Below are 21,684 nucleotides of genomic sequence, written 5' to 3'. Positions count from 1 at the left end.
GGGTATAAGAGCATAAGGAAAGAATGCGCTAGAGCCTACAGACCTTTACAGGGGCATACTTAAGGCAGCTTCGCCGATTCCCAGAAACATCCAGAACAGACTTAGAAGAGACTCCACTGGAGTGTGTATGCGAGTGAGAGATTTGGGTTATTTCTTTTAACTCTTAACCTGACCACACCTGCAACTATGATACATTGAACTACCAGAGTATTTGGATCATGAGTTATGAAGACTGTTACACCTCTCAAAGCAAAACTTTGGTGTCGCAGAAATTAGTGACTGGAAGTTTGTTAAGAATTCAAGTAAACCAGAGATGCCTGGGTGGCTCGGTTGGTTGAGAGCCCAACTCTTGATTTTGGCTCAGGTCATCATCCTAGGCTCGTGGGATAGAGCCCCACATTGGGCTCCGTGCTGAACGTGGAGACTGCTTAAGATTTGCTCTCTTTATTTCTCTGTCTCTCTCTCTGTCTCCTTTTTCCTTTCTCCCCCACTGGTGCTGTCTCTCTCACTCTCTCAAATAAAAAAGTAAAAATTAAGAAGGAAAAGAATTCAAGTAAAGCCAGAGGATTATGGATTTCTGCGTTGCAGAGGAGGACCCACCGTTTTCTGGCTACAAGTTGGCATTGGTGATATAAAGAAATCACAGCTCATGGGATTTCTAGAACTCTGTTCTAAAAGCATTACTCAGCTGCTGCTTCCCCTGTGTCTTCCACATTCCTTTCAGAGGAGAAGGAGTTTCCACTGTTAAGTTAGTATTTTTAAGACACCCAGACCAACAGTTTTGTCTGCTTTCTGCCCTATGGCTTATGTAACCAGAAATTATGACAGTGGCAGAGCATGCTAATGAAGAAAACACCTTCAAATCTGCAGCTCTTGCTTTCAAGCTTTTTTTTTTTTTCTTTTTATCCTCATTGATTCCAAATTCTTCCCCTGTGGTTTCTGTGTAGGAAAGTTATTTTCTAATCTGTTGTTTTGGACCTTAAATGTTTAATAGAGTGTAGCTTCAATCATCTTATTGAAAATTCTGTTGAATGTTTGAGAAGTTTATCTGGCCTGTGTCCTGTTGAGTCAGCATCAGGACACCTACTACCTCGGGGAGCCTGGGTGGCTCAGTCGGTTAAGCATCTGACTCTTGATTCCAGCTCAAGAATCATGGTCATGATCTCATGGTTCATGAGATGGAGCCCCGAGTCGAGCTCTGTGCTGACAGTGCAGAGCCTGCTTAGGATTCTCTCTCTCCCTCTCTCTCGGCCCCCCCCCCACCCATTTGTGCACATTCTCTCTCTCTCTCTCAAAATAAATAAACATTAAGAAAAAAAGACAATACCTCTGTGAAGAATTCAGCAATTATAGATTCAATAGAAAACCTCAAGTAAGGAGGAAGAGAAAAAGTTGAAATGGAACAGAGTATGTGTGTGTGTGGAAACCCATGTGGTATGTCTCCCTTCTCGGTTCCAGGCAAAGCATGGAACCGTTAGTCACATTTGAACACATATCCCTGAAAACAGGACTAAAAGGAGAGATGGATACTTGGAGTATCCGAGACCAGGCCTTTAGAAATATGAGGGAGAAATCCATAGCTAGCTAAACAATGGTAAATTATTGTAGGATACAAGTGAAATGGCTATTAATTTCCATTGTACTTCATGATGGAAAAAAATTCAAGTCTCTCTCTCTCTTTTAAGGAAAGAAGGAAAGACACCTAACCCACTGTTTCTCAAAGTGTGTTCTGGGAAATATCAATTCTGCCAGATGCTGACTAGAAACAAGTTTGTTGGCCAAATAAGTTTGGGAAACACTGTTACATAAGGACAGTCACATTTCTGCACCCCTGGAATTCTCAAGAGTTTAATAAACAAATAGACTCTGTGACTCCCCTTGTGGAGAATATAGCTCACATGCACTCGACTGTTTCTGTGAGGTCAGTGTTAGGGCTAGTGAAACCACTTTGAGTTGGCTCACTGGAGAGCCACTTATTAGATGAGACTTATCCCAGGAAATTATAGGATCAAGAAAACTAACAGAACGATGTGTTCCCACTGAAACCGTTGGTACTTTCAACACTGACAGTATTCTTCACGGCGAAGTCTCGAAGTTATTTACATCTGAAGAAAATCATTTCCAACAAGTTATCTAGAACGAATGTTCCTGAAACATGAGGTACTGCTTCGGTGCTCATAACCGCGCTCTAGAGAGTCAAGCTTGAAACTACAACTGTACAACCGGCTTGAAGAACTTACTGTGCCCTCCTTAGGAGATTTCAGGAACACAGATGATGGGTAAGGATTTTTTTCACACCATGATAGCAGGAGAAGAATTAGCATGTGTGATGTAAGTGCCTGGCATTAAGCTTTTGGTTGCAGAGGCATCCGTTTCACAGACTTCCATCTTGAATCAGTGATTACCAGCTGTGTGGCAGGGCCACTGGCAACACAACCAGATGAGGAACCAGACCCCTAGGTTCCCCTTCTAGAAAGCTCTCATGAACCTAGATAACTGACCGCCTGAGTCACCCCGCTTATTCCTTTCCATGCCCTAATTCCAGCTTCTACGTTTAAAAATTTTCCCAGAGTGGGGCGCCTGGGTGACTCAGTTGGTTGAGCATCTGACTTCAGCTCAGGTCCTGATCTCACGGTCCGTGAGCTCGAGCCCCGCGTCAGGCTCTGGGCTGATGGCTCAGAGCCTGGAGCCTGCTTCCGATTCTGTGTCTCCCTCTCTCTCTGCCCCTCCCCCATTCATGCTCTGTCTCTCTCTGTCTCAAAAATAAATAAACATTAAAAATTTTCCCAGAGTGAATCTGCGAAGCCCTCAACCGCAGTAGAGGTGGAGACCCTGACTGGCACTCTCTCTATCTTTCTCTGCTGTGACCTCACTGTGTGGCCCGTATACTGTATACTGTAGGTGTGCTGTATGCTCTCTAGGAACCATGGGTAATAAATCTTGTCCTTCAAAATTCCCTGATAGGTTTCCGCTTTGGTGCATCCTGCGATCACCGTAACCTCAGGGACTGGTCCAGCCACGTTGGCTTCAGTTGGGGAAGGGCCGGTGGGGGATCACCCCGAATAGTCTGGTCCAGGTGAACCCCCTAGGCACTTCTAGCTAACAGCACTGTTATCAATAGGCTGAGATTGACAAAACAGCATGATGATAAATAACATAAATCAGGCATGCTCTCTTTATATTGGAGTCAGTCTCTCTGTTTGAAAGCTAACATTTTCAGCTGCCCATTCTCGGGGCATACCCCTTGGGGCTGACATGGATTTCCAAGTTCCTCTTGGGGCCTGGCCAAAAAGACTTTGTCCCAGGTGCTGTGTGCCATGTGGGACTCAAGACTCACCTACCGGGGAATTTGCAAACAAAGCTTTAAGGAAAAAACTTGATGGTGTCAAAAGGCAGGTGAAGTGGAAATTTATTTTAAAAATCCATTATTTAAAACATTCTAACTCAGGGGCGTCTGGGTGGTTCCGTCAGTTAAGCGTCCAACTTCAGCTCAGGTCATGATCTCATGGTTTGTGGGTTCGAGCTCCATGTCGGGCTCTGTGCCGACAGCTGGGAGCCTGAAGCCTGCTTTGGATTCTGTGTCTCCCTCTCTCTCTGCCCCTCCCCTGCTTGCATACACACACACACACACACACACTCTCTCTCTCTCTCTCTCAAAAATAAATCAACATTAAAAAAATTTTAAAAAGGGGCGCCTGGGTAGCTCAGTCGGTTAAGCGTCCGACTTCGGCTCAGGTCACGATCTCACGGTCTGTGAGTTCGAGCCCCGCGTCGGGCTCTGGGCTGATGGCTCAGAGCCTGGAGCCTGCTTTGGATTCTGTGTCTCCCTCTTTCTCTGCCTCTCCCCCGTTCATGCTCTGTCTCTCTCTGTCTCAAAAATAAATAAACTTAAAAAAAATTTTTTTAAAGGATCAGACTTTATGACCCTTTTTCAAAAAAATAAATAAATATTCTAACTCAAGCAGTGATAATTAAGAAACGTTCAGAAAATCAGGCAAATGTGCTCCCTAAAAACAATACAGGAGGGAGACTTCTACAGGCATCTTCTTCTCCCAGCTCTCAGGCTGGGACCTTGAGAGGCATAAACAGTGCTTAGCTTGGAGAAAGTGTGACAATCCCAGGTAGGAGCACCAGCAGGGGCCATGGGTCCTTCTTCCTGGGCACTTCACCAGGAAGCTCCAGAGACAACCTTCCCCATCATTTTAAAGGCCCTGAGTGCACTATCAGAAATTCACTAGAGGAAAAGCCAGGAAAGCCACTTACATCATCAACCTTTCCCTCATTATGGTTTTCTATTTTTTCCCCCTCCCAGGTTGAAATGTAATATAAAAACAAGATAGAGTATAACAAAGGATGATCCAGGTATGTAACTAATTCCTAAAACTTCAGACCTTTAGACTTCCTAGAAATAGGTCTTTCACTTTATTATAGGGGGAAAAAAAGGAAGACAAAAACTAGGTTTTACAGACAGTTCGTAATTAACTACAATTATGGCCATTTTCCATACTCACAATGTCACTCTTAGAGCCACTTAGGCTTTGTCTTACATTTTGCCAGAGTTTTGTGCTATAAAAAATTGCAGGTCACATAAAATTTTAATTTTGAATCACAAGGAAGAATTTTTGATGATTGTAGAATCATTACTTAAAAACAATTAGTGCTGGCTAAAACTGGAACAAAGGAAGAAACAGATACTCAAATATCTTTGGAGATGTTTTTGGTACTGAAAACCGTTGTGATAAATGTTATGACTGAAGATCAGATCTCTGTCTAATATTTTTAATGGAAATTAAGAGAATACTTTAATACCCTTGCTTAGCAGTTTTCATTGATCTTTCTAAATGTAAAGACTTGAAAGGCTGTTGACATCTAAGAGTGAATAATACAAGTATATTTGAGTTTCCACACATTTCACGCTTCACCAAGTGAGAATGTTTCAGGTGATGACATCTCTGGTCAAGGAATACAGAATACTCAAATTGATGGACCATTTGATTTTAAATGTAAGCATAACATATGGTAGTAGGGACACAGTTCACAATTGCTTTTATATCACTCAAGAAGTCCTGAACTCAGGCTTTGGATAAGTAAGTGAGCAAGAGACAGAGAAAGGCGAGGTGTAGGGTCCATTCTTCAAAGACCTTATGGTCTAGCTGAGGGAAGAAACAGGAGTCCGTGGGAAGTAAAACTATTAACAAAAAGAGTAAATGTAAAAGGCAAGATGACTAATAAAGACCTGGCTTACTGACGGAGCTCAGAGGCGAGACAGAGGACTTCACAGAAGTTGTGGGATTTGAATCTGACATGAGGCTCGAGAAGATTGCAAGGGTTGGAGAGGACCTATCTGACCCCATGCACCATACCCTGTGAGGGAGAATGAGACCTGCGTGAAAAAGATTGCAACATCGTGCCCTAATTCGGGGCTGGCGAAGAATATCATTTGTTTGGAGCCAAGACTTTCTGTAGGTCAGGAAATAGAGGGCCGTATTTCTGAAAAGGACAAATGAGGCTGGATTAGGGAGAGTCTTAAGTGCCAGACCCAATAGGAGCTTTATCACATCAGACTTGAGAGCTGGGGAAATGATGACGTCAGTTTGTTTTTAGGAAGAATGAGTGCTAGGTGGAGAGGGAGGAGAGCCTGGAGGCAGGAGGGACAGCTATTAGTCCCCCGGTATGAGCTGACAAGCCTCTGGACTGGCCAGCGAGAGGGGGAGAATGGGAAAGATACCGGGACCAGAGCATGGTTGGAAGTGGGAGAGAGAGAAATCAATGATGACTCCTTCTGAGGGTGCCAAGGGCTGGCTTGTTTTTCCTTTGCGGCTTTGTTTTGTTTTGTTGCCTTTCAGGACCTTCGGGGTTATTTTTCAGTGCCTTGTAGCCATGAGTTGACACGTTCACGGGAAATCAAGGAGCTTTTGAACAGGTCTTCTGTTTTTAGTAATTGTTTATCCCTGCTTTGTAGACATGGTGCTTAGAAACCAGGGAGACTATGAAGAAGTCACATTTGCAGCAATACATCAGGAGCCAGTTCTCTGGGTGCTGAAACTGCGCTGCCACATTGCCTTTCCCCAGTGGAGGAATCATCTGAGCAAAGGTCTTAGGCAGGTTTTTTCATTACATGTGTGAATATCAGTAGCTCATCTCTTATTACAATAACTTACAACATGAAATTAAGACCCCAGCCTGCTCAGCTACACAGTACCGTCCCAACGCAATGCTTCTGCAAACAAACAAACAAACAAAATTGAGGACAATTTTCTATTTCATACATACACGTAGTTTCAGCAATTTCATGAAAACTTAGTTTCATCGTATCTACCTACCTGTCTCCCTAAATAAAAAGAATATGTCCCAAATCATTTCTAAGGGACTCCTTTCTTAAAAGGATAAAATAAATAGCTCCATCTTATTTAGGAAAGGAATGTGTGAAATAAGTTCTGAATTCCCCCCCACCTTCTTCGCTGTGCTGCTATATCATTACAACGTCAATATCCTGTGTTAGCAACACTTATTTAACTTGTAACATTTTACTTTTATGGGAGAGCCATGAATGTGAAAGGCACATAAAAACCACAGCCAAATGGTTGACATCTGACCTTTAATCCTCTCTCAAGACTCTACTCCACACAGCACAGTGGGTGTATCAACTGCTTCTTAATTTACTAAACATCATGGTGTTGCTTAAGAAAAGAAATTGCACACGTTTTTGACCCTGGGTTTCCTTCCTCGCCCGCCTCTTTTTTTGTTTTTAGCATTTATATTACTTTCTGATGTTTGGTCCTGCAAATTGCCACTTCCTTTGCAATTAAAATTAAGGTTGGAACCTCAGGAAAAGGGTGTCAGAAGGTGACTTAATTAAACTGTAAGAAGACCAAGAAGGAGCTAAGAAGTTTGTTTTGAAATCTGAAACTTCATTATCACAAATAATATGGTTCTTAATTCTTACTAATATATAATTATCTGACCTGAATATATATATATTTTTTTTTTTCAAATAAATCTAAATATTTTCAATAAATATGTATAGGGGCGCCTGTATGGTTCAGTCGGTTCAGCGTCCAACCTCAGCTCAGGTCATGATCTCTCAGTTTGTGGGTTCAGGGCCTGAATCGGGATTTGTGCTGACCGCTCAGAGCCTGGAGCCTGCTTCAGACTCCGTGTCTCCCTCTCTCTCTGCCCCTCCCCCGCTCACGCTATGTCTCTGTCTCTGTCTCTGTCTCTCTCTCTCAAAAATAAATAAACATTAAAAATTAAAAAAGAATAAATATGTATACATGGCAGAAAATAAAATATAGGTGGGACTAGCAGAAAGGGACCTCAGAAGAAGCCTGTCTACCCATCATTTGGCAGAAAGAATGGCTCAGAATTTTGGAAGATGTCACTTGGCCACTTAGGGTCAAATTGGGACCAGAATAGCCCTGCACCCCAGCACTGCTCCCTTACAGCTGTGCCCCCAAAGTGACATCTCTGGCAGAAAGAGAATGCTGTGCCTTAAATATACAAAGATTGAAAAAAGATTGTTCACAGCAAACTTGGAACTAGATCCCCTCTTTGAAGCAAATCTCTGGATTGCTGCCCCTACTTTGCAAACTTGCAGTGATGAATGGCCCCCCCAACAGTTCTCCTCTTGTTTTGTCTTCAGGGGATGAGAGTGGGCATAAAATCTGGAAACCTGACCCATCTGAGTCAAGAAAAAGGCTTTTGTCTGTGAACCTGACCACCAGCTATTCATTAATAGCTGATTGAAAGATTTTTGTCAAGAATACCCCCTCCCGCCTTTTACAGAAATAAACAATCTGAAACAGAATTGAACTAGTAAGATGGAATCAGTTGCCACTTCAAGATAGTCGCGTCTGCTACATGTGAAGGTGTTTATTTCCTCGTGACAAAACATTTGTTAGCTCTTCCATAACATCCCCTTAAGTCCACTGTTTGTTTTGTCAAACGTAGAGTAGGAACTTTTTTACAAAATGTCTTAGCATATCCTAAATTAATAGTTCAATTAGTTAAAAATACAAAAAGGAAACCCTTAATTTTGTGTTTCCAGCAGATGAATAATTATACTCTTAATTTCAGACAGTGTTACAGTGTGTGTGTGTGTGCGTGTGTGTGTATCACACGGTGCTAGGGAAGCAGTATTGTATTTTTATTTATTGTATTAAAGTTCAAAAGCAAGGACGAATTCAATTTGCAGTTTTATCATTTATTCTTTAATGCTAACTAAAGGCACGTATAAACTTTTTTTTTAAAGTGTTTACTATACGTGCATTGCATTTCATTTCCATCATATTGTTCCCTAAGAATCGTTCGTAATGTTTGACCTTTTAATAACTGACTTCCATTCAAATAAGAAAAAGTAGTGGCATTCAACTATATTCAACATTTATTAATATAGCATTTAAACTCAAGGGAAATGCCAGACTTTAATATTCTGACAAAGGAAATTTATCCTAATCAGCCTTTGTCTCTGCCCTTTGTAAGAATCGCAAGAAACTGGGACATCTTCTGTATTAAATAACCTGAACTATAGCAAGTAGCACCCATCTGTGAAGTCATAGTTTCACCATATTTGCTTCTCATAAAAAATAAAAAAAGTATAGATCCCTGCCTCTGTAACTTAAGTATGAGAGGATCAACAATGGAAAACATGTATCACTACCAAGGACTTGGAATTCTAGAGACCATCTCATGGGGAGGGAAATAAAATATAATTGGCTAAAGTCACTCCTGTAGGATCCCCACAAGTGGCCCAGTACCAATCTTCGACTCCCTTTGTAATTGCTTATATTGTTTTAAGATTCTATTTCACTTGGTAAAAACAAGACCTAAGCCCTCAACCTTCTAAAAGCAGCATGGGAAAGCGACTCCGATGAAGGGCTTGATTAATACACTCTCTTTGCAGTTCTCCAACAAGTCAAGCATTTCCTGGAAACCTGCCCACAGAGTATGGGGCTATTTTTAGCAGCTCACCTCCCTGTAAATGCAGCTATTAGATATCCAGATATCCCTGCTCCTTTCAGGTGCAGTAAAATAGAACATAAAAGGGTGTAATTGAATGATTACAGCTGAAGACTATAAGCAGGAGACCTAGGGTCTCTCTTTCGAGAGAGCCCTGGGATGTACCCCACAAGGGCTTTTTCTCTCCCCAGGGCCTCTGAACCCTGCGCGCGGAGCAGGGGCCCAGGCCCCCCCCGCAGATGCAACGTAATCTCAAAAAATCGCTGCTGGGATTGTTTTCTGTTCACAACACACACCCAGGGTAGAAAAGAAGGGAAAGAGAACTCACATCTTTGGACAGCTACTGTGTGCCAGGTCCTGTGGATTCATGCAATTGTCACAACAGCCTGGTGAGGTGGGTGGGTATCCTTATTTCTACTTTCCCCGTGAGCAAAACTTACCATCAGCCAAGTCTGCGACTGCCCAAGGAAACGTGGCTAATGAGCCGCAAAGCCAGGTTTGACCCCATTGCATGCTTTGGCCCTTACACTCTGTTCTTTGGAGGAGAGACTGGAAAGCCATCTCTGTCACTGGGGTGGCGGAGTAATTGATTGTCTAAACCAGAACAAGTCTGAGAGAGCCACAGATATGCAATGATAAAAACACCAGGACAACAAGGGTGGCTTGGCAGGTCTCCGGCAACCCAGGGTTTACGTAGCCAGCTTGTGTGAACTCTTCCTTGTTCACACCAGCAGAATCAAGAGTGGAGTTGAGTTCCCCGAAGAAAACTCCCTGCCCATGGCTCAGCATGGGGATGGCTTACACCAGAATCCTGCCCTAGATCCCTCACAGTAAGAAATAGAGTTTAAAAAAAATTCTTTTGGCGATGCCTGGGTGGCTCAGTCGGTTAAGTGTCCGACTTGGGCTCAGGTCATGATCTCGCAGTTTGTGAGCTCGAGCCCCGCTTCAGGTTCTGTGCTGACAGCTCAGATCCTGGAACCTACCTACCTCAGATTCTGTGTCTTCCTCTCTCTCTTTGTCTCTCCCCCACTCTCTCTCTCTCTCTCGCTCTCAAAAATAAATAAACATTAAAAAAAATTCAAAAAAAATCTTTTGAAGACTAGGTTTATTTTTTTTACTTAATTTTTTTTTTTTTTAACTTAAGAAAATCTTTATTTTTGAGAGAGAGACAGAGAGTGAGCAGGAACAGAGAGAAGGAGACACAGAATCCAAAGCAGGCTCCGAGCTGTCAGCGCAGAGCTCCATGTGGGGCTCAAACTCACCACCCTTGAGATCCCGCCCTGAGCCAAGGTCGGACGCTTAACTGACTGAGGCACCCAGGGGCCCCTTGAAGACTAAGTTTTAAGTGTAAGAGTTTTTTGTTTGTTTGTTTGCCCTAAGAGTGTCGGTGGTGCTGAAGGTACATAAAATAGGTACTACATACAAATATCTAACATGCATTGACTTTTTACTGCGTCCTGGGCACTACGCAGAGTGCTTTACCTGCATTATCTCATTTAATTTTCTCAAAACTTCTGTGGGGTATGTACATTTATTACCCGCATTTGACAGATGAAGAAGGAACACACAGTGAGTGTGGCTCAGCTGTAATGCAGGCCCAGACCTTCTGCCTCCAGAGTCTGCACTGCCCATCTCGCCCCTATGCTGTATGTGCTGTGTTGGCCTTGGAAATCCCAGAGCCACAAAGCCGTGTATTAGGTTTCCTGGCCTCACAAGTCAGATTATTGAGGAGAGGTTCCTGTCTTAACTAACAGCTCAGTATTTGTCGGAAGTCATCGTGTGTGTATTTTTGCAAACACCATCAAATGAGTGACACAGATCGCCTGAGCATATCGTGTGGTGTGCCAGAAGGTGGCATCTACTGGGGGAATATACTGATATTTATCTTCTTGAATGTGGGTCTCATTGTCTCTAACACCAAGGCAAGCCTCGCAAGGACTATCTTGCGGGTCTTCAAAGCCCTTCACCCTCCCTGCACAGTACCTGCCTCGTGGGAGACAAAAATGACTCCATTCTGCATAAAGATTGAAGCTGTCAATTAAACTATAGAGTGTTCCGAGCAGGGGAAGTCACAGGGGGTTAAGATAGACCCGGAAGTCTTTACAGAGAATATGATATTTGAACTAGGCCTTGAAGGAGGATAAATTGGTCTTTGAAAAAAGTAAAGGATAGAGATGAAAGGTATTCCAGGTGAGAGAAACAAATCAAGCATGTGAACTCAGATGGGAATTTTGAGGGGAAAGCAAGAGACCAGGATATCTGGATTGAAACAGAGTAGAAGTCTGTTATAGAAAGGCAAGATTATGGAATCCTTAATGTCAGGCTGGGGGATGTCAATCAGTTCATGTTTCATAAGAGAAGTGAAGGACCACGACCTGGGGCGACAGGGCAAGGGCCCCATTCTTGGTGCCACATTGAAGGCCCCAATGGAAACTTGTCTTCTGCTTAGACAGGGAAGCTCTGTGGTCATTGGACAAAGAACCTTGTAATGGCTGCTGGCCAGTTTTTATCTGATTTGAGAGGAAACTGGAAGTCTTTAGGGGGCTCTGAGAAGGAACAAATATGATAAAGTTAAACTGGATGAAGGTGATTAAGGAAAACAATATAGGAAATATCTCCTCATAAGTATAAGAGCCTTTTGGTCTAAGAGGAGAAAAGGAAAGTGGGACTTACAGGGAAACAGCTACTTGAGGACAGCAGTGCCCCCTTAACTGCGCGAGATGTGGTCTAAGACCCCCAGCGCATGCCTGAATCTGTGGATAGTACTGACCCCGACATATGCTATGTTTGTTTTCTATGCATACATAGCTGTGATGATGTTTAATTTTATTGGTAAGAACTTAACAAAAATAACTCATAATAAAATAATTATAATAAGGTACTATAATAAAAGTCACGTGAATATGGTCTCTCTCTCTCTCTTATATCTTATTATACTGTACCCTTCTGTGATGATGTGAGATGATAAAATGCCTACATGATGAGTGGAGGCAATGATGTAGGCATTGTGATGCAGCGTTAAGCTGCTACCGACCTTCTGGAGCTAGAAGGAAAATCATCTACTTCTGGACCAAGGTTGCCCACGGTAACGGAAACTGCAGAACGCAAAACCGAAGATGAGGGGGACTACTATGTAAGGAAGAGTGTCCAAAACTGCTTGTGCAGGGATGATTATTGCTGTTTTCATCTCCCTCAACCCTGTGAACTAGTTTCAACAGTAGACATTGGCGCTCAGAACAATGATGGAAATGGATTTTCAACGGCTGTTATTCTCATTAAGCAATGTCTTTTGCCTTTCCTCATACTCTAAACCTCTTAACTTGTTTATTGTAGAAGAGAATTTTAAAAATTCAATTTGGAAAGTTTAAGCTTGGAAAACTTTAGAAGTTTGTGAAGGGCAAAGACTAAACTCTTTGAATCCTTACAGCATGTAGCATAAGAATGGTTAACTGAGCATAAAATGATCTCCCCATCATTGCGGCAGGGAAAGCATTGTAGACACCAGTTGCTATTCAACATTGGGAGTTCAAGCAATAAGGTGTGATGTGAAGGTGAAAGTCCGGTGTTTGAAACAAGTCTCACTGTGATACTCACAGGCCTTTAGAGCTTCTTGATAAGAGATAGCTACTTTGTAATGACTTTCTGGGGTCCACCATTTTTAAACCAGAGCTTTGTTTAACATTTTGTACATAGGTTTTTTTTTTTTTAAATACAAGTTTATGTGTTGTTATAATTAATGTTTCACCCATATGAAGGTGAAACCGTAAGCTATAACCATGGCTTTGAAAGCAAATAAAAATAATCTAGAAGTGGAAAAGAATTCTCGACAAAACCCACGCATGCTTTTGTTTTGTACAGACCCCCTTTCAGGATCCTAAGCCCGGTGCTGTGTATGAAATAAGACAGGAGTTACAAGAAGCCCATACTTTCAAAGGATACCTTTAGAGGTGACAGCACAGAAAGAGATGGAGATAATGTAGCCAGTGCAAGAGGTGGAGCTTTCCAGAGGAGAAGCTGGGAACCTTCCTGGGGACCCCGCAGCCAGGGGCTAAGAGGGCTAAAGGGGCTCCGTTAGGAGCTGAAAGTGGCTCCTGGCCAATAACTAGCAGGAAAACGAGGACCTCTGTCCTACAACCACAAGGAAATGGCTTTTGCCAACAGCCAGCAAGGACCCCACGTTCCAGATGAGAATCACAGATGGAGCTGACCCCTTGTTTCCGACTGGTAAGACTGAGCAGAGAAGGCAGTCACTCCATGCCAAGATGCTGACCTACGGTTTCTGAAAACTCATCCACGTGTTTTTCTCAGATAAAACGTATTCCTCGAAGTGCAAGCACTTGATGAATATATGTTATTTATCTGCCTTATTAAACAGTATTTAGTAGACTGCCTAATATTTAAAGAATCGAATAAATATTTGTTGAATGAAGGATATGGGGAAACATTTAACTGTTTCTTCGTTACTCAGATTGCTTAACTTTATAAGCATCGATTGTTTACTGGGCTCTGATAGATTGCATGATCAGTTACCAGCGCCTGCTTTCCTTCACTGGGAGAGGTTATACTTCCCTGCTCCTTTGAAATGAGGCTTGTGATTTACAAAAGGAAATCGTGAGTAGGAGCTTCTCCTCATGCAGAAACTTTTAAGAGTAATTTTGTGTTTTACTGCCTCCCTCTTTCCCTTCTGTGGTGGTCTCGAGCACCTTTCCAGGTAGGGACCGCTCCGCTCTGCCTGGAATGAGGACCCATGGTGCTGCAGAGCAGAGCCCCCATCCACGACTGGCATGCCATATGCCCAATCAGTAAATCTGTCCCATTCTAAGACACTGAGAAAATAGGTGTTCTGGTACCGTGACATAAACTAGTCTATGTTCACTGATATAATGGTGATTCCTTGAAGGGTAACTAAGAAATCAATATCCATCTGCCAAGCCCGCTGAAGCATGGAGCTCTGACTTTCTTGTTCTACCAGCTGGAGAAAAGACTCTGCTTTTAAAGAGTTCATGTGGGGGTGCCTGGGTTCCTCAGCTGGTTAACCATCTGATTCTTGATTTCGGATTAGGTCACGATCTCCTGGTTTGTGAGATTGAGCCCCATGTTGGGCTCTGTGCCCACACATGCTGATAGTATGGAGCCTGCTTGAGATTCTCTCTCTCTCTCTCTCTCTCTCTCTCTCTCTCTCTTTTCCCCTCCCCTACTTACGCTCTCTCTCTCTCTCTCTCTCTCAAAATAAAGAGAACAAATAAGCTTTAAAGTGCTCATGTGATTAGGTCAGGCCCACCCAGAAAATCTCAATTTTAAGGAGAGCTGATTTGGGATCTTAATTACATCTGCAAAAGTCCTTTGCAACAGTCACTAGATTAACATCTGATTGAATTTTGAGGGGAAGATGTGTAAATACCACAGTCTGGGAGCCTAGGAGGCCCCACCGGAAGTGATGGCTGTTGGTATGGCTTGCCTATGGCAGAATTGATGACATGGGGCCTGTTCCTGTGTCAGATGGTTCTCCTGAGAGCAAGAACTGGCATTATTTGGACAGGTAGCTAATTTAGGACATGCAGTGACTAGTAAAACCCTGGTTCTATGCTTCTGAGCTGGTTTCTCTAAGAACATAATCCCTTAAATGCTAAGAGGGCCACTACAGTAGTCCGTTCTGGCAAGAAACAGAAAATGTTCTCAAACTAGGTAATTGGGGAGAGTTTAATAAGACAGATTTTTTCTTTCTTTTTTTTTTTTAAAAGGTGTGGGCAGAGTTTACGGATCTATCAAGGGATAGCGTAGTGCCTCTCTTATAGCAGAAGGGAGAAGGGGAGGGTGGATCTGGGAACTGGGAATGGGGAGGGGTGTGGAGAGGAGCACCCGACAGGAACTGTGGCCTCTGGAAGAAAAATGCAACCAATCCACGGAAACTGAGTAGGAAAGTAGTGGAGAATGAATAGCTTGACCTCGTTCTCCTCCCATGTGCCTATCACTAGCCAAGAAGGTAAAAAAGTCTGTTGGTCCAGTCCTCGGAGGTCAACTTTCTGGGGCAAGAACAGTGTGGAAAAAAGGTAGAGAGCAGATCTAGAGGGAAAAGCAAGAGATATGTAGCACAGTTACCAAAGACATATTTCTTGACTGTGGTCAGGGTCATGGGCCCTGTTCTGACTTGCAGATGAAGAGTTTCTCATTTGTGCTTCATAGAATATTTTGCTAGCTTGCCTATAACTTACACCCCATTAAACACAATCATTAATACGTATGTCTATCTTTTCTGCTATGGTGAGCTTCCTGAGAGCAAGGGCTGTGTCTTACTCATTTTTATACCTATAGTATCTATGTGCTTGACCCATAGTAGGTGATTAAGAAATGCTCGTGGAATTATAAATATATGAAGTCAATGGGAAACTACTATCGAAGTCCCAGAGATCAATTTGGGGACAGGGGCATAAACAAATTCACCGATTCTGGTCGCCTCTAAGATGTTTTATTGCATATGGGTTGATAGAAGTTTCATTTACCATTGCTATAAGTCTTATGCTATGAGAACCTGCTGTTCCTTTTTCATTTCCTACCTAAGGGTCATCAATTTCAGGTTATCCTACACATTCTATTCAATAAGCACTAAAGTACGTCAACACAGAAAGAGCAATAAACACAGGATGTACAAGACAGCTCAGAGCTACCAGTAATCAAACTGCAGTTGGCCTTTCACTGAGGTTGATGCCTTGGGATGAGACGATTGGATGCTCTGCCTCCTTGCCATTGTCACATGGGTCTCTGGCCACCAACAGGGAGTGGAGCATGCTTAGTCCATGGAAACACTGTTTTCTTCTGTCTTACTTTCTGACATTTTCAAAGCACTAAGTAAGGGTACATGTGGTCAGCTTGATTTATGATCATTGTTTTGATGCATATAGAATCACATGGTGAAGAATCACAGGGTCTGACAGTCTGGGAAAAAATATAAATGTCATAATTTTGTTAATTGTTTTAGCATGTGTTTCTTCCACATGTCTGAAAGCAACTGTAATTGAGGGTTGTGGTTTCTGGGGCCCAGCCAAAAATACAATGTGACCAACAACGGAGGAAAATATCATGGGCTATCATGTGTCGGAGGATCTTTTATCTTTTTTTTTTTTCTCTCCCTGCTAAAGTGAGTATTTTCCAGTATTTAAGTATGTTACTGGAGTATGAAAAGAAGAATGATCAAAACTGAACCCTTGGCTTAGTGTTTTTTACCAGATAAAAAATAACATATAAAACACACTTTTCAATTCTGTGGCTATTTCATTCCATCCTCGAGTTTTCTATTTCAAAAATTGGATTTTGGGGGAAAAAACCAGGTCTTTCAATTCTTTAAGCATTTCAGTGATGATAAGGGTCTTTCACAAGCAAACAAATATCAGGAAATTCAAATACTGGTATGAAACCATAATCTCCTCTTACCTTGTTGCTCCAAAACATAATAACTCTATTGAAAACTCCTGAAACCACTGGGTGATCTGACCCCAAGGCTTCATATACGATTTCTTATTTTTATGACAGGAATTTCACGATTTCAAGGCAAGGTTGAAAAACACCCTATTTCCTCCCTTAAGCAAGTGATCAGGTTGCTGCATGAACAAAGCAAAAGGCTGAGCTCACGTGGCATGGCCAGGAGCTCTCTTGCAAGCTTCCTGGTTTGAGATGGACTGCAAAGGCTATTAGTATAGTTCCCAGGATTTCAGGCTTCTGAGTGCTGCCCAGTAACCAGATCTTTGAACAGCGAGCATCTGGTAGCCAGAACCACACAAAGTTTTTCCCATATTGAGCAGAACTTCTGCTGGTTTGGGGGCTGTTCTCTCACTGTTTTATAGTACTCCTTCTCTTTCTTTCCTCACATGCCTGGCTGGGATCCACAAATATTTTTGTCATGTTTCAAACTGACTGTACTTAGATGACTAAATTGATCGTCCTTGGGTCCAGCAGGTCATAGGAAGCTGCTGCTGCTAGGTACTCTCCCCATTCCCCCCAGTACATCCACCCCTCCACCCCCACTCCTATGGACAAGTCCCACAGCTGGTAACTGTGAGTTGCAAGAACAAATGGAAAGTCTGTCCTGCCAGTGGCTGGAGGAAAGTTTCCAAAGTGTTATTGGGAGTAATGTCAGACAAGAAAATCAAATTACTGGAGCAGAGGAAGAAAGGAATGCCTGAATAGAGGTTCTAACTTCTTTGGGGAACTGGGTGGACTGGCAAACAGCCTGGAAGGTTATGTAGATACCTGTGTATATGACTCCATATGCAATTATGATTATAACCATTATTTCTGAAAAGAGAGTCTAAAACTTACGTTTATATGCTCAAAGGGTTTGGGCATAAAAAATTTTTAAGAGTGATTATTGTGAACAAAGTAGGCTTAGTTAAGTAACTTAAAAATGTTTTAAGTTTATTTATTTACTTTGAGAGAGAGCAGGGGAGGGTCAGAGAGAGAGAGAGAGAGGGAGAGAGAGAATCCCAAGAAGGCTCTGCACCATCAACACAGAGCCAGAGGTGGGGCTCGATCTCACAAAGAGTGAGATCATGACCTGAGCCGAAACCAAGAGTCAGACTCTTAACCGACTGAGCCATCCATGTACCCCTAACTAACTTAAATTTTAAAAATCAAGAGAGAAGGAGGAATGAAGGGTGGTAAGAAATAATGAAGGCAGGACAAATAAGATGAAAACAGGGACAATGGAGAAAAAAGCACTTTACCTCTTTTATCAGCTATACAAGACTTGGCCTTGTGAGAGGGTCTGTGAGGACTCCATTTATAGCTAATATATGATGAGTTTAGGGATGAAAGAATGTAAGCAGAGAAAGTTTAGGCAGTGTGTTCAAGGTCACCTGGCTAGTGAATATCCAGAACACAGCTTTGGGAGGTGGTTCTTGATCACTGTTCTAAACCAACACGCTCTTTCTCCTCCTTGATGTGTTTTACACAACGTAGTTTTTGTAATGGAGGGTAAAGTAACCTAAATGTTATCTCTGGATGCTGTGATTATGGGTGATTTAAAATTTTATCTTCATCTACATTTTATGTATATTTACAACAAACACGCCTTATTATTATGTAATTACATGATAAATTATGTAATAACAAGAATAATAATTAAAAATTTTAAAATATTTATTTATTTTTGAGAGAGACAGACAGACAGACAGACAGAATGCGAGTGGGGGAGGAACAGAGACAGAGGGAGACACAGAATCCAAAGCAGGCTCCAGGCTGTAAGCTATCAGCCCAGAACCTGATGTAGGGCGTGAACCCACAAACCAGGAGATCATGACATGAGCCAAAGTCTGCCACTTAACCAACTGAGACACAGAGGTGCCCCAAAAGAATAATAATTTTAAATTATTTTCCCATTTCTAAGAAATAAGTGATCAGATTGTTAAATCCTCACATTTCTACTGGACCTTGGGCATCAAATAAAGACTGTGAGCAAGAAACTTGGAAGAAGTTGAAATTAATTTATAATGACCACTGTCACTGTAGTGAAATATGAATTGTTCATTGTAACAGAGTGATATAGCTTGATAAAATCAGTGAATAAAATACAATCCTAACACATGGTGATTTTAATGTAAAATCCTAACATTTATTCAGTTAAATAGCTTTTACTCTTCTAATCTATGCATTGTCCCACCATTACCATATTTCCTGGCTATGTCTCTACAGACACAATGAAAGAGAGACCCAGGTCATTTACATGGTAACTTCTGCTTTGAAAGTTTTCTGGGTAAAATGCATCTTAGAGGAGATCTTCAAGAGCTCAGTCAGCCATTTGCTTATTTCCTACAACAGACTGAAGACAGTTGCTTGAAAATAGGTACTTACTTTTCCATTAGTTATCTTTTAAGTCACGCTGTATGTAAAAGCTGAACAGTTCTCCTTTGAGGCAGGGTCTTGGTTAGGCTTCTTTTCTTTCTATAAAGGATTAGAAACTGAATAATTGCTCCTTCTCCCAAATCCAAAAGTGAAGGATGCTCCCTCAACCAATAAACTAAGGATATAGACTTCCAACTCTCCCTGTGGACTCTAAATTCTGCCTCCAGACTCCAGACTCTCTATGGAGAATGTAGTCCCGAATTGCCTCCAGTCCCTTTTCCCAGAGCGCTGGTGAAGAAATGACTATCTGGGGGACCATTGAAAGCCAGTCAAAGTTCCACCCATTTATCAGGCAGGATAACTGAAAAGTGGTTCTACTCAGTCCACTTTATCTACACCCCATTCAGAATTATTTTTTCCCAAGCTCTAATAGCACATCTTCAGTTTTTAATTGAAAGATACTATGAAACTACCTGCACAGTTCTTGGGTGTCATCTTTGTTTCTGGTGATGTTTGCTAGTTAGGCTAGAATACACAGTGAAGAATCTTAGCCAGAGAAAATTTTCAGAATTAGCACTAAGAATTTTTTTTTTGGGGGGGGATGAAGTAACTTGTTTCTTTCTCTCTAATGATAATGTTATTTATGGAGAATAAAGATAAGGTTGGGTGTCTCCAAAGCAAGATGGTTTTCTACTAAAATTCTCACAGGACTGTCCGTGTTCTGGAGTTGATCAGACTCAGTGAGGCCAGCGTACTCTGATCAACCTTCTAAAAGCCTGACTCTTAATCTACCCTCCGTCTGGAGTCTGCTCTTTCTGCCATTCTTAAGTTTGCTTAGAAAACATCAGAAGCAGAGCCAAGAGAGATGGACAATATGAAGAAAAATTTCTTAGAGCGCCTGGTGCAGTATTGTGGCCAAAACAACACGGATCTCTTTTTATTTCAAGGCCAAATGTTCTCTCTCTCTTTCCAGGATGGTAGTGGGTAAAACTGTGCCAGCTTTTATGGAATTAGCCTTCTCTTACCTTGGTGTGGGAGGAACACCGCCTTTTTAGTTAGACAGTGCTCCTCCAAGGTCAATACAACATAATCGTTTAGCATTTCCTTTACCATATCCGATAATATAGATTTGCCTCATTATGTGAAATTTCAGTTCACTTTAATTGAAGTTTTAGATATTCCAAAGTCTTCTGTGTGTGTATAAAAACCTTCATAGATATATATGGACATAAATACATATTTCACAGCTGACAAATCACACAGACTGTTACAGATTTTATTAGCAACACTCAGAGGGGAAACCTCTTTCAAAATTGAAGCATTGGGAAGTTTACATCAATATTTTACTCATTGCAACCAAAAAGATTGTGCAAGTCATTTTATCTCTTTTTGCTTCCACTGCCAAAAAGAAAATAAAAAACTCTAAGGAATTAAGATTAGACCATGGAACTACATAGTTTCTTAGAGCCTCCATATTCATGATATTTATCCCAATTTGGTCTTACATATCTGTTCTTAGTTACATCTCTAGAAATACAATCCCACTTTTTACTTTCATCTTTTTTATTGCTTTTTTTTTTTTTTTTTGTGAGTCCTTTCCAATCCTTTGTGGACAGAGGTTAGGCTAAGAATATAACATCCAGGCAAACATGCCAATAAACCAGCCATTTTTCCAGCCCCTCTGTTTGGTATGTGGGTTTGTCTATGTTTTGTGGAGTAAAACCAGAAATCCCCACTTATACAAATTTTCTGTTGGTAAAATGAGATATATCACAAGTTTTATAGTAAAATATAATTTAAACTTGAATAAAATTATTAGAAGTTAAATTCTGCTTTCTAGAATGGTTAGGAAGTGGAGTAGTGTGGTAACTATTTTGCTTCACTGAGAGTTGTCTTTAACTGTAGGCATAAATCACACACATATGCGTATATAGAGGGTGTATTTAATGGATGTATCTCTATGTACATAATAGAAGTAGATCTTTCATAAAGATCCATACAGGTTTTTACAGTTACTTCGGGTAATCAAGACATCGGTTATAGGGGGGAGAGAACTAATCTTCTAAACGTTTACATTCTGGTTTCAATTCCAAATAATTTGAGGTTCAATATATTAAGCACAGATGCATATGATATGCTATGTTCTACACAAAGTAAGCAAATAAAACAGCTACTGTGTGTGTCTACATAGATATAAAATTTTACACTCATTGTTTTGCTATCAGTTAGACATGAAATAGGAATGCTTCCTCATGGCCCATGTCAAGTTCCTCTTGCTCTTCCATTTCCCTCAGGTCTCAAGTTTCAGATTATATCTAAGAGCTTCTTGAAGGAGGCATTAATCACATTCTTTCCCAAATATGAATCTGAGAAACAGGGGAGGGGCTGATGACTTATACTGTTAACAAAAACACCATTACACATTTGATCTCATTTTCCCCCCCATCACTGGAAACTGGGAAGGGGATCTTGTTCCACTAGTAAAGAATAAAGGCATGCTTTTGGGGGGATTTATATACATTGCCCCCACAGAGGTACGTTGTTGTTGTTGTTGTTGTTGTTGTTGTTGCTGTCATTGTTTCTCCTGGAAGGCTGCGATCAAGACACCAAAAGCACAGTGAATGGAGTGGACGAGCACGTTTGTGTCCTTAAGTATTTATTTTGATACAATTTAATTTTGGAAATAATTTTATGGATGCTATAAATAAATTACAACTGAAATAAATGACACTGAGGATGCAAAGAACTTTAAAAATATAGGTGTGATCACCTATTTAAGAAAGGTATTAATCCAATTAAAAATGAGTGACAAAATATGATGGCAGAAGGTCTCATCTTGATGTTCTATTCTGAAGCCATTCTGACCATTGAGGACCAACGAACACTGGTCCA

The 21,684-nt window shown here is 41.5% G+C and overlaps 1 long non-coding RNA gene across 1 annotated transcript; it reads left to right on the top strand.

Annotated features, from left to right (window-relative positions):
* Nucleotides 1–1,326: 1,326 nt before the first annotated feature.
* On the top strand, nt 1,327–13,369 carry LOC115514309. The gene is made up of 3 exons (XR_003968940.1): nt 1,327–2,279; nt 4,313–4,362; nt 12,817–13,369. It is a non-coding gene; the product is annotated as an uncharacterized LOC115514309 (long non-coding RNA).
* Nucleotides 13,370–21,684: the final 8,315 nt, after the last annotated feature.

This window comes from Lynx canadensis, chromosome B2 (genome assembly GCF_007474595.2).
Source record: "Lynx canadensis isolate LIC74 chromosome B2, mLynCan4.pri.v2, whole genome shotgun sequence".
Taxonomy (NCBI): Eukaryota; Metazoa; Chordata; class Mammalia; order Carnivora; family Felidae; genus Lynx; species Lynx canadensis.
This window is presented reverse-complemented; position numbering and strand designations above follow the sequence as displayed.